General features: G+C 43.5%; 1 long non-coding RNA gene across 1 annotated transcript in view; it reads right to left on the bottom strand.

Annotated features, from left to right (window-relative positions):
• Window positions 1-3318: 3318 nt before the first annotated feature.
• LOC102245912 overlaps window positions 3319-11461 on the bottom strand; it is a 113312-nt gene continuing 105169 nt past the window's right edge. Inside the window, exon 4 of the long non-coding RNA XR_001362174.1 lies at window positions 3319-3935. This is a non-coding gene — a long non-coding RNA (uncharacterized LOC102245912). The remainder of the gene's footprint in view (window positions 3936-11461) is intronic.

Below are 11461 nucleotides of genomic sequence, written 5' to 3'. Positions count from 1 at the left end.
CTCTCAGAAGAAGGATTTGGACAAAGGAGATGCAAAGTTAGGAGACTTGTTTGCGTCATGGACATTCTTCAAGGGTGTCCCTTCAGACTGCAGGAGCTGCCATGTCTGGGTACCACTCCTCTCTTCAGAGAACCACAGGGAAGCAGCTCTGGATGTAAACTTGAGATCCCCATAGATGCTACCCCTTGTGTGCTGGGAGCATTGGGTTCTGGTACCATTAACACTCTCCTGCTCAGTGCTTTCTAGTTACTTCCATGCAGCAGCCAGTTGATAGAAGCCTGGGATGGGAGGGAAGCCCTGACTGAGGGGAAGGAGGCAGCAGAATAAAGCTCAGCTACACACTGAGGGAGCACTAGTGTCTGGGAAAAGGGGATCCTTGTGCAGAGCAGCTAAGGGACCTATTGAGAAGAGAGACTCAAAGCAGCCTAGGAAGCTCTCTGAAGTCCCCGTCCTCCTTGCTCTCCTGTCTTATCTTCATGCAGCCTTGGTGTCCTTTGCACAGTGCTCAGAGCACTAGTGAGGTGAGTGGGAGGAGCCCTGGACTTGAGTCAAAAGAGGTTGAGTCCTGGCTCCATGAAGTACAGAGTGGCCTTGGACAAGTTGCACAATCACACTGTCTTGCAATTTCTTCAACCACAAAACAGGTTGAGTAAGACCTTCCTTGAGTATCTCATGGGAACATAGTGAAGACTGAGTGAGTTAATGTATACGAAACATGAGTTATTCTATCAGTGACTTTGCTCTCTTTGCCCTTGACTTGGCTATGTTTTGAGTGTCTTGAAATGAACAAATTCCTCAAGTAAGTGTTTCTACTAGTAGTCTTGACCAGGAGACTTGTTTCTGTAAAGGTCATTTACATCTAGTATGTTTTAAACGTTTTATGCATTTATTTCTTCCCTCAGGGAAATCTCTATTCTCTGCATGATAGAATCCTTACTCATCTTTTTATAATTCAGCATAAATACTGTAATCACTTTAAAGTCACTGGTAGGAAAGGCAGGTTTTTTAAAGACTCCATCATTTACTACAAGGGTAAAGAATGACCTTGTCTGAAATACAGGATGTAATTATTTCAGGTTCTGAAGAAAACAACAACTGTTCTTTGAACAGTCTATGCCTCTCCTCTGCGTGTTTCTTTAAAAAGAATTGCAATCTCTAGCGAGAAAGATGCCACAAAAATAGAAATGCCAATCTCTAAGATCTCAAGGCACTTTCAAAATAATAAATAATTAATTTTCACAGCAACCCTGATATGATTAATCTTATTTTAGAGATGAGGCATGGGAGGCCAACAGAGGTTAAGCGACCTGCCCAAGGTTATAAGCAGCTAAGCCTGGAATAGAAGCCAACCTGAAACTTGGGGCTTCTCATGAAAAGGTTCTCAATTTGGTACATTTACCAAGCATGTACAATGTTCTAGGTGTTGTGGGGGCCTTATCACCTAGGAGCTCATGACCTAGTGGGCAACACACACACACACACACACACACACACACACACACACACACTCACACTCACATACCCTTAATATAAAGCAAACAGCAGTGTATATTATAATTAGACTAGAGGCCTGATGCATGAAATTCGTGCAAGGGGCTTGGCCCTTGCAGCTGCGGTGGCTTGCCTCAGCCCTCGCAGCCCTCGGCTTCATCTGGAAGGTCGTCTGGAAGGACGTCTGGAAGGACGTCTGGCTGTCTGGTCTAATTAGCATGTCACGCTTTTATTATTATACTGGTAGGTAATTAGAAGTAGAGGAGGGGAGAGATTAATAATGCTCAGGCAGAGGGGAAATATGGGAATGTTTTTATAGAGGAGATGGGATTTGACCTTCTGCTTAGAGAAGGGGTTGGAGGTGGATAGGAGAATTCAGGAGAGGGAAACAAAATGACATCACTCCAGGCTGACTATTCAGGTTTGAGTCAATAACCAGGGTTGGCAAAGCATAGGAGACACAAAACAGCAAGTAGAACTGGGGTGTATGCAGAGTAGGGACCAGATTGCCAAGCATCTGGAATTCTAAATTGAAGAGCTGGATTTTGTGAGCTTATGATGCGCCATCAGTGGCTTTGGGTAGGGAAGATGTAAGATATCTGTTACACTAGGAAGGTTGCTATGGCACCAGATATGTAACATAAATTAGAAGAAGGAGAGACAACAGGCAGGAAACCAATAATTCATTAATTCTTTTAATCACTTAACAAATATTTGTGGGATGTTTTATTATGTTATGTACCAGTTGCAATTCTGGGCACTTGGGATACCAGTGCAAAAAAGACACAGCCCCTGCTCCTAGAGCGAATCACTCTCCCCTCTTGGATTGTGTGGTACCACAAGCCTCCTGTATTTCTGGTGGCTCCTTGTAATTTCATTTGCTACCTCTTCTTTCCCTATCTGCTGTCCAAATGTTAGAGTTCTCCAGGGATCCACCACAGGCCCTCTTTTCTTCTCTGACTCGTCAATCTCTTTATGTGGACTCACCCAGTCCCTTGGTTTAAACATGACATATGACCCTAAAAATCTACAGTCTGGCCGTTGCCTCGAGCTCCTGACTCACATCCAAATGTATATTTGATGTTTTCCACTTGGATGTCACACAGACTCCTCAGATATTAGGAAAACAAAATTATACTCTTGATTTTCCTGCCCAATCTTGTTCCTTCCTCTGTACTTCTATTCTCAGTTAAATATTACTACCATCCACCCATTTGCTCAAGCCAGATCATCCTTGATCCCTTCCTTCCTCTAACTCAATCCATTAGCAAGTGTGGACCATTCTACTTTTAAAATATCTCAACCAGTCCCTCTCTTTTCATCACTGCTGCTAACATCACAGTGCAAGCCACCATCTTGTTGCCTGGACTACTCTTAGAGCCTCCTGCATTGCTCACCTACTGTAACATTCTCTTTCTGGCTCACAATTCTGCGTAGTCTGTCCCCACCCTACAATCCCAACCTCATTTTGCTTTACTTTTTTCCTTGCTCATTCCCTTTCAGACTTTTTTTCAGTTTCTCTAATATGTATGTATCCTAGATTTGAGTTCCCTTAAAATGACATAGGTGCAAGAGGGGGGTGATTGAGAAGGGGGTGAAGGCATGAGAAGAGTGAGAAAGAAAAGAAGGGGAGAAAGAATAGGAGAGCATTTTTGGGATTGTTGTTCTGGGCAACAGGGCTCTATTTTGCTGCAACCTCCTGAGAAGAAAACAGACTGCCTCCCAGAGAGGTGACCCTAAGGGAGGGGAGGCTGGGGCATTTATCAACCAGCTCCTGTCCTCCATGGTTGAGGGTTGCCTGACCGGGTGGGTTTAATACCCCTGCACTTGCACACTGCACTTGAGGCATTATCAGAGAAAGCAGAAAGATACACAGATGCTTGAGGTAGGTGGCTGTCAGCTAGAGGTGAGTTTCAGCTCACAGGGACCATCTACCACAGCTATGGCTGAAACAGAGGAGGGCTGAGGGGATATAATGTGGGCCATCAGACGTATCTCCCACTCCAAGTTTTTTTCTTGAATTGGTGACTTTGTACCTCTGCTGGCCTTCTCTTCCCCCCTACTCTGCATGTAATTGCATCCTGTCTGTCCTTCAGCTTTCAGCTTAAATGTCATTTCTTCAGAGACATCTTCCCTTGTCTCAATTACATCTCTTGGGTAGTCTCATAGTAAAGTAGAATATACATAGCATATATGTGCATAGTATAGTCTCTCTTTGGATTTGTGATTATATATGTATATGTCTGTTCCATGCTGTGTCTGTCATCCACATGAAACTAACTCTTGGCCTCTCTAGTAGGTGCACAACTGATGAATAAATGAAGAAAAAGTTTTAAACCTAAGTATGTAGCCCAGAAACCAGTCTCAAGTCTTTCTTCTGGCAGCAAAGGCAGGGACCTGGTTCTCCGTCAAGCTTGGAAGAGCTCAGGTTCCCTAGGCAACAGCTGGTACAACAGAGGGGGGAAATTTTGGGTCAACACACAAACAGGGAAGGATTCAACAAATATTTGCAGAGCTTCCACTATGGGTCAAGCCCTGTCTTGGTGAAGGGGATATAAAAAGTGTAAAGACATAGTACCTGCTTTCAGAGGGTGGTCATGGGGGTCTCGGGAACTTCTAAGTGGCGAGATGATTGGCAGATAATAAAGCACTAGAGGCGTTTATGGAGGCTGGACTAGATGGTTCTCTGGAGCCTTCCAGCCTTTTAATCTAAGGCATTCATAATCAAGTGGGGCCAGGACCAGGGAGGTATGCGGCTCTAAGGGAAATTCTTGAACTATTTCAATTCAAGGGGCGCTTGAAAATAGTTTTGCTCACAACTCTCAAGTGCTGCCCAGCACATGGGAAGATGGTTTCAGATACAGAGTACAGCTATGCAATCCCCTGGCCAGGCTAGAACGTGGTTCCACGCCACTTTCTCTGTGGTAGATGAGTAGACATGGAGGATTAAATTGGGCGTACTTTGTTTAGTCTAAGCATCCATGCTTTAATACATTTTTCTTTGTGGTAATGGCCCAAAATGAGTGGTAACATTGAATAAAATGCGGCATAATATATCTTTAAACTTGAAACTCAGAAAGCACATTTTTACATGAAAGATATTCTGTGGTAACGCTTGCTTCAACTACAGTAGGTACTAGTGCAGGATCCGAGTGTTAGACCCTGAGAAATGAACTCATTCATGATGGCCCCATGTCTCTGAATCACTTTTCCTAAACCACTCTCAATGCAGACACTCCAGTTACATCTAGAGTGTTCAGAAGTTCTCAGGAATTTGAAGAGACAACATTCTGAAAACACCAAGAGGAAGGGAATGAGCAAGGGTCTAGGAATTCGGAGCTCTGGTTTCTAGTCCTGTTCCATCGCTACGCAGCTATGCAGCAGTGGGCATGAACCTTTCTGGTCTCAGTTTCCCCCATGATAAAGTGTTTCCTGGCTTTTCAGATCTCATCACAAATGGAAAACACAGAGACACAGTGCGGTGTGTCTGGTTAAGAGGCTGGGTCCTGGAGCCAGACTGTCTGTATTCAAGTCTGTGCTCCACCACTTACCAGCTGTGTGACTTTCCACAAATTACTTAACATCTCTCTGCCTATCTTCTCATCTCTATAATGGAGTAATGATGCTTTCTATGTTATTGGATAGTTGTGAGGATTAACTGACTTCATATACATGAAAAACACCAAGTACGCATGATATAACTTTTTGCTAATATTGCTCATTGTAGCATTGTAACAGAAAAATCTGGACATAACCTAAATACCCATCACTAGAGAACCAGTTATATAGACTGTTAAAGAATGAGGTTGAGCTCTATATATTCTTATTAAAGATCTCCAAGATACATGGTTAATTGAAAAAAAGCAAGACACAAAACAGAAAAGAGCCTGCTCCCGTGCGTGAGTTTATTTCTTAAGGGCACACATAGAATTGTAGTAGTGTGGGCATAACAACTTCTAAAAGAACATAGAGAAACTCTTAATAGTAGTTATTTCTTGGAAGGAGATTAGGGTGGGGATAGGTTAAGAGAGGGTTGACTTTCAATTTATGCCCTTCTACTTGAATTTGTTACCAGATGTATGAGAATTGAGACAAAGAATGTGTTTTTCAAGAAATACATTAGTTAAAAACAAAAGCAAAAATCATATTACTTGCTTTTCCAGTCTCAGAAGATCATTCTGAGGAATGAATGTGAGATACTGTATCTAAAAGCATTGTGGTCCTAGCTGGTTTGGCTCAATGGATAGAGCATCGGCCTGCAGACTGAAGAGTACTGGGTTTGAGTCCAATCAAGGGCACATGCCCGGGTTGTGGGCTTGATCCCCAGTAGGGGGCATGCAGGAGGCAGCCAATCAATGATTCTATCTCATCATTGATGTTTCTATCCCTCTTTCTCACTTTTCCCTTCCTCTCTGAAATCAATAAAAATATATTTTAAAAAGTAAATAAAAGCATTGCGAACTGGGAAATGCTATGGCAATGTAATGCAGTAGTAAAATGAGAGTTTTTGGCCTAGAAAATAAAAAAGCCCTACATGTGCATGGTTGTTGAAGTAAGCAGGGCTTTAGAGTATTTGCACAACAATTAAAAAAATAACTTTAACAGTGATAGTAACAGTAGTATTGACTACTGACAGTGAGTAGCACTGGAGCATTAACAGCAGTATTAAAGTAGTATTGGTAGCACCTAGGGGTACCATGAAAATCAAAGCTTCTCTTCTGGAAATCAATTTATTTTTCCATTTACATAAAGGGTAAGGGTCTCTCCCCAAGAATTTTTGTACTGGAGTCCTAATTATTTTGCAGCTTTGGAAACATAAATCCAATGTTAAAATTTCCAGTGTTTCAAGTATTTTCTCTTTCCTCTGAAGAGGAAAGACTATTAAGAAAAGGTTCCCAATTAGATCCCCTGCCTCTTTCATTAGACAATCATTGGTGAAAAGATTTATCTGAGTGGAAACTTGAAAAAATAATATCAGCAAGGGCTTTTAAATCAGGCTAATTTCAAAGGTGAGAATTATATCAGTGTTTTTGAAATCAGGCCCAGACGATAGAAACCTGGCGGGAAAGTGATGATAAGAGCACCCCTTTTTCTCATTTCCCACAAACTTGAAATTTTGAGTCAACCTTAAGGAAACCGAGTTCCTGCCTCGTGCTCAACTGTGAAAAAGCATGTTCTGTAATTGTGTAAGACATGAGGAATAGATGGGATCAGGCAGGTTAGGGTAAGGGCCGCCAGGAGGGAAGATGGTAGATAAAGAAGAGATGAGCCAGATGGTCAGGATGTGAGCAAGATAGGCGGAATGTACCAGTCACCCGTAGAGCAGCCCTTGCCCCTGAACCCAAGAGCGGGAACTAAAACGGGGAGATGAGGGCAAAAGGAGATTGACTGGTCTGTTTTTTTGAAAGAGCCAATAGAGGGCAAGAACAGGAAATATAAACCCCTAGACTCGTGTGCTTCTGGGGCAACCTTTTCAGGACCCCTCTTGAATGCTGAGAGCTTCGTTACTTTTGCTGTAATAAACTTCACTTCCCTTTGCTTACCCCTCCCTCGTCCGTGAATTCATTGGTAGACTTCTCAAGACAATGAACCCAACAGTTCAGACTTGCGTTCATAAGCTTGATTGCACTCAGCAAATACAAGAAAAATCCTCAAGACTCTCTGCTCTGGGGTTCGTGAGCCTGGACACACAGCTTTGGGAAGCCCCTACCCTTCTGTCCCTGCTTTCTGGCACAGCCCCCTGGAGAGCAGCCCCCAAACTTGGCCTAGAATGCAAAGCCATTGCTGCTTTCTATTCCCGGTATAATTCTGCACACAGGCCACCGATCTGCCTCGTTCACCGGATCCCACCATTTCTGCTTCCTGCTTTCTGAGCTGAGCACCCCCTGGGGTCCCTGACAAATCAGTTTCCATCTCTGCAGTCACAACCCTTGGCCAGAAAGCTGGGAAGTAGATTTGTGTACACTGCTGGTCCCATCCATCTGTCCAGTTTCAAGCCTCAGGGGCCATCCATTTGGAGACGTGCTGGAGCTCTGCCTCTCTCCTACTTCTTCCCACATCCCCAGGAATAGAAGTGTCTCTACCATGGCTCCTCCATGTTTCTCCCCACTCCCAACCCTCTAATCTGGTTTGCAAAGAGCTGCATTTTCCCAGTAGGGGACTCTGTCTGTCATCCTGATTTCTTTGATTATCTGAAGAGCAAAATGCAGAAATGTTGACAGTGCATTCTCCCTTAACTGTTTCTCTCAAAAAGCCTCCCTTCTAAGCAGTGGCTGATGAGTGACTCCGCCTCCCAGCTGCTCTGGGCAGCTTCTCACCTCTTCTCCCTGCCAAGGCCCCAACCATTTCTGCCGGCTGAGCTGCCTGTCACAGAAACCTTACTTCGCCCCAGATTTGGAGAGAAAGATTTGGATGCTTAGAGTCAAGTTATAAAGCATTCCTTTTTCCAGTGACACAGGAATTCAACCACATGACTCCTGCTGGTGTTTTGGAAAGGCAGCTGGAAAAGAGGCGAGCTCTTGGAAGGATGCTGTGTTTCCTAGGCACAGACTGCCTCCCTGGAGACTCAGGGCAGTGCCTCAGGCCATGTGGCCTGAAAGCGAATAATGGAGACAAAGAAATCTCTGCCCTGGATTAACAATTGGCTATTGAGCTCTGATTCTCACTGGGTTCTTTCCACCTTCTATTATATTCCCCCCCCCCCCCCCACCACCACCATGAGCCAGTCCCCTAATCCAGAGCAGACATTCTTGCAGCCTGAAGAGCTGGGGAAGTGACAGGCAGCAGCGGGCAGGGGTGCCTTTGTCTAGTTTTGGGGTATAAATTGTGGATCAATTGCAATAATGTCCACATTTAGGCTTTGTGGTCATTGAGACAATAACTGATATTTCATAGTGTTCTCTAGGTACTGGACCTAGTCTCAAGTGTCTTACTTGTAGTCATTTAATCACTATAATATAACCCTTAGAAGTGGTTGATTTCATTATTATCCTCATTTTACAATTGAGGAAACTTGGAAAGTTTAAGCAACTCCCGTAGGACCACACATTTAGGAAGTTACCCAAGTACAATTCAATCCAAACGGTTGGCTCCAGTCTGTACTCTGAACCAATGCACATACTACTGTTCCCAGGGATTGCTGGTTTAGGGATCCCTTTATGGGATGTACACATGAGTAGTTTGGAGGCAAAGGAGGCTATCCCCTAGCTTTACATAGAACCGTTAACCCAAAGAACACAATGTGTGGAAGAGTTGAGATGAATTTTGGTTTTGATCTGAAAATGAAATAAAATAGAAGGAAACAAGAAAATACTGATTGGAATCTAAAAGTCAAAATAAACGAACAAGCAATCTAATGAACAAAATAAGCAGATAAATAAAATAGAACCAGAGGCATGGAAACATTGAACAGACTGGCAAATCTCAAAGGGAAGGGGGGAAGAGATTAACCAAATAATTCATATGCATATAAGAATTACCTATGGACACAGACAATAGGGTGGCGAAGGTGGGAGAGGGGGGTGGTCTAGGGGAGGAACTGGGAGAAGGGGGACATCTGTAATACTCTCAACAATAAAGATTTAAATAAAAAATAAAATAAAAGACTCAGTAGGAAAGGAAGAATAAGAGAAAAAGGGGAAGGATAATTAAGACACATTCATTCATTTACTTAATAAATGAGTGTCTCCCATGTGTCAGGCCTTGTGTTAGACACTAGGAACCAATGGCTAGCAAAAACGAAAAGACAACATTTTGTCATTGGGGAACTAGTAACTTAATGCGGGAGAGTGACCTTCATCAAACAACCACATGTGTAAGTTTCAAATGATGACTCCTATTTAGTGCTGGGAAGGAAAATGCCACGGGGCTTCACATGGTATAACAGGGACCTGGCCTCATCTATCTCCTGCTTAAAGTGTTCCGGGCAGAGGTTTAAGGTGAAGCTCATTCTGATATTCTTGAGTGAGCGAATCTTGCTGACACAATAGTCATCTTAGTTTCTCACTAGAAGTTTGAAAAGGAAGTTTGCCTTTAAACTTTCCCCAACCTGTTCTAATTTTAACTTTATTTCTCCTGGTTCAGTGCCCCTTTCCCTAAATCACTGGTGCCTCTAAATCACCGTCACTTCCCCTTCAGTAGCAGTTTCTCATTGGGCAACTGTCTACTGAAGAACTCATTTGTCAGTGACCCCGCTGCCACTCCGCCAGCTTGGCAGAAACATCTGGGAGCCAGTTGGCTCACCTCAAATTCCCTTCAGCCGTCTCTTTCTTTCTGGAACATTGATCTGAAGCAAAGGCTCCAATGTTCTTCACTATTTATTAGACTCTCTTTAGATTATCTGTAGGCTATTTTGGCACTATATTTTTACAATATACAGAATATACAGTTTCTTACAGACAAAAGTATACAGTAAATTCTATTTCTCTATTCCCCCTTCATGCCATAATAGGAAACATTGGAACTCTCAAAATTCCGAGATAATGATGTTGGTACAGCAGCCCAGAATATCTGTGTCATAGGTGGTACTGAGTTTGTGTAGCATAGTTAGTACTGATTTTCAGATTTCTTTTTGGAGGTCAAAAATGTCTAATTAGCTTATTGTGCTTTCACCATTGGGAGTTATATTTTGTTGAAAATTGAGAGAATGGTGGCTCTTTTTACCACTGCTCTGCTATAACTGCTCTTTGCCCAGGATATTCCTCATGTGGACATTGAGGGAGTCCAAAGTGCTGGGTCACTGCTGCCTGACAGGGGCTCCTTGTGTTTGAATTTACAGCCACTGTGAGAGTCAGCAGTCACCAGGGGAAAAACACACGTACTCAAAACAAATTTTCATTTCCCCCCTTTCCATTAAACTGCTGCTTACCACCAGGGCATAAAAACAGACACCAGAATCTAAGGGTCCGTATTTACTATTTCCCTGAAGGACACACTGGAGACTCTGGCAAGGTCCCTCAAGAAGGGACCTCCTCACCTAAAGGTGCTGAGCCCAGCTGCCTCTCCAGAGACTACAGGGCATCACATGCCTTGTTTTCAAAAGGATGTGTCTCCCTCATTTCTGAAAATGTTTTCCAGCCAGAGGTGGGCTGTGAGACTCTTTCTAGAATTTCCCGCTCTCAGCACTTGAAAGGGTCCCTGGGTGACTGTCCTGACCCTTTTCACCAGAGCGTTCACTTCTGGTGATTGCCCCCGCCTGCTTACACTCTCTCCCGGGAATAGTCTTGTAGGGATTTCATTCTGGAGAAATCTCAAGTTGTTAACTATTGTTCAGCTAGAAAGTGAGACTTTCCAAAGGGAACATAAGTCCAAGTAAGTAACACATTCCGACATTCATTCAGGCAATGCCAGTTGTGTGGCACCATTCACCCGTCCTGGGCTGGGGCTGCAGCAAACAGTGGTGAGCAAGACAGTGCTGGGCTCTGTCCTCCTGGAGCACACTGTCTATCAGAGGGGATGGAGATACCAAACGATCACACAAATTTAAGATTAGAACTATGAAAAGTGCTGAGTGAAAGGCAAGAAGCCAGGATTGTGGAGGTGGGGCAGGGGGTTCCCCGTGAGCTGAGACCTGAAGGACATTGCCCTTCTGCTGCCTTGCCTTGGCTGGCTGTTCTGGAGCATCTACACCTAGTGGAGCAGGACTTTCTCTGGGAGTATCTCATTCACCGAGGCCAGTACAGATTCTTCGCTTAGCATGTGGTGGAGGATGTCTGGCCAGCCTCTTGTATCCTTTGGAACCAGAGCCTGGTCTCTCAAAATAAGAGGGGTATTCTCCTAAGTCTTTCTTTGCAGCATTTAATTATTCCAATAGGGGATTTGAGTAGGAAGTACAACTAATGAGGCATTAAACTTAAAGCATTTAACAACATCATCTTATCTGGTCCTCATGCCAGGCTCAGAGGTAGACTATCTTTTAGCCCCCCTATTTTATTTATTTATTTATTTATTTATTTATTTATTTATTTAAAAT

Source organism: Myotis brandtii, unplaced genomic scaffold (assembly GCF_000412655.1).
Source record: "Myotis brandtii unplaced genomic scaffold, ASM41265v1 scaffold230, whole genome shotgun sequence".
Lineage (NCBI taxonomy): Eukaryota > Metazoa > Chordata > Mammalia > Chiroptera > Vespertilionidae > Myotis > Myotis brandtii.
Note: the sequence above shows the minus strand (reverse complement) of the source record. Positions and strands in the feature narration are given on the sequence as shown.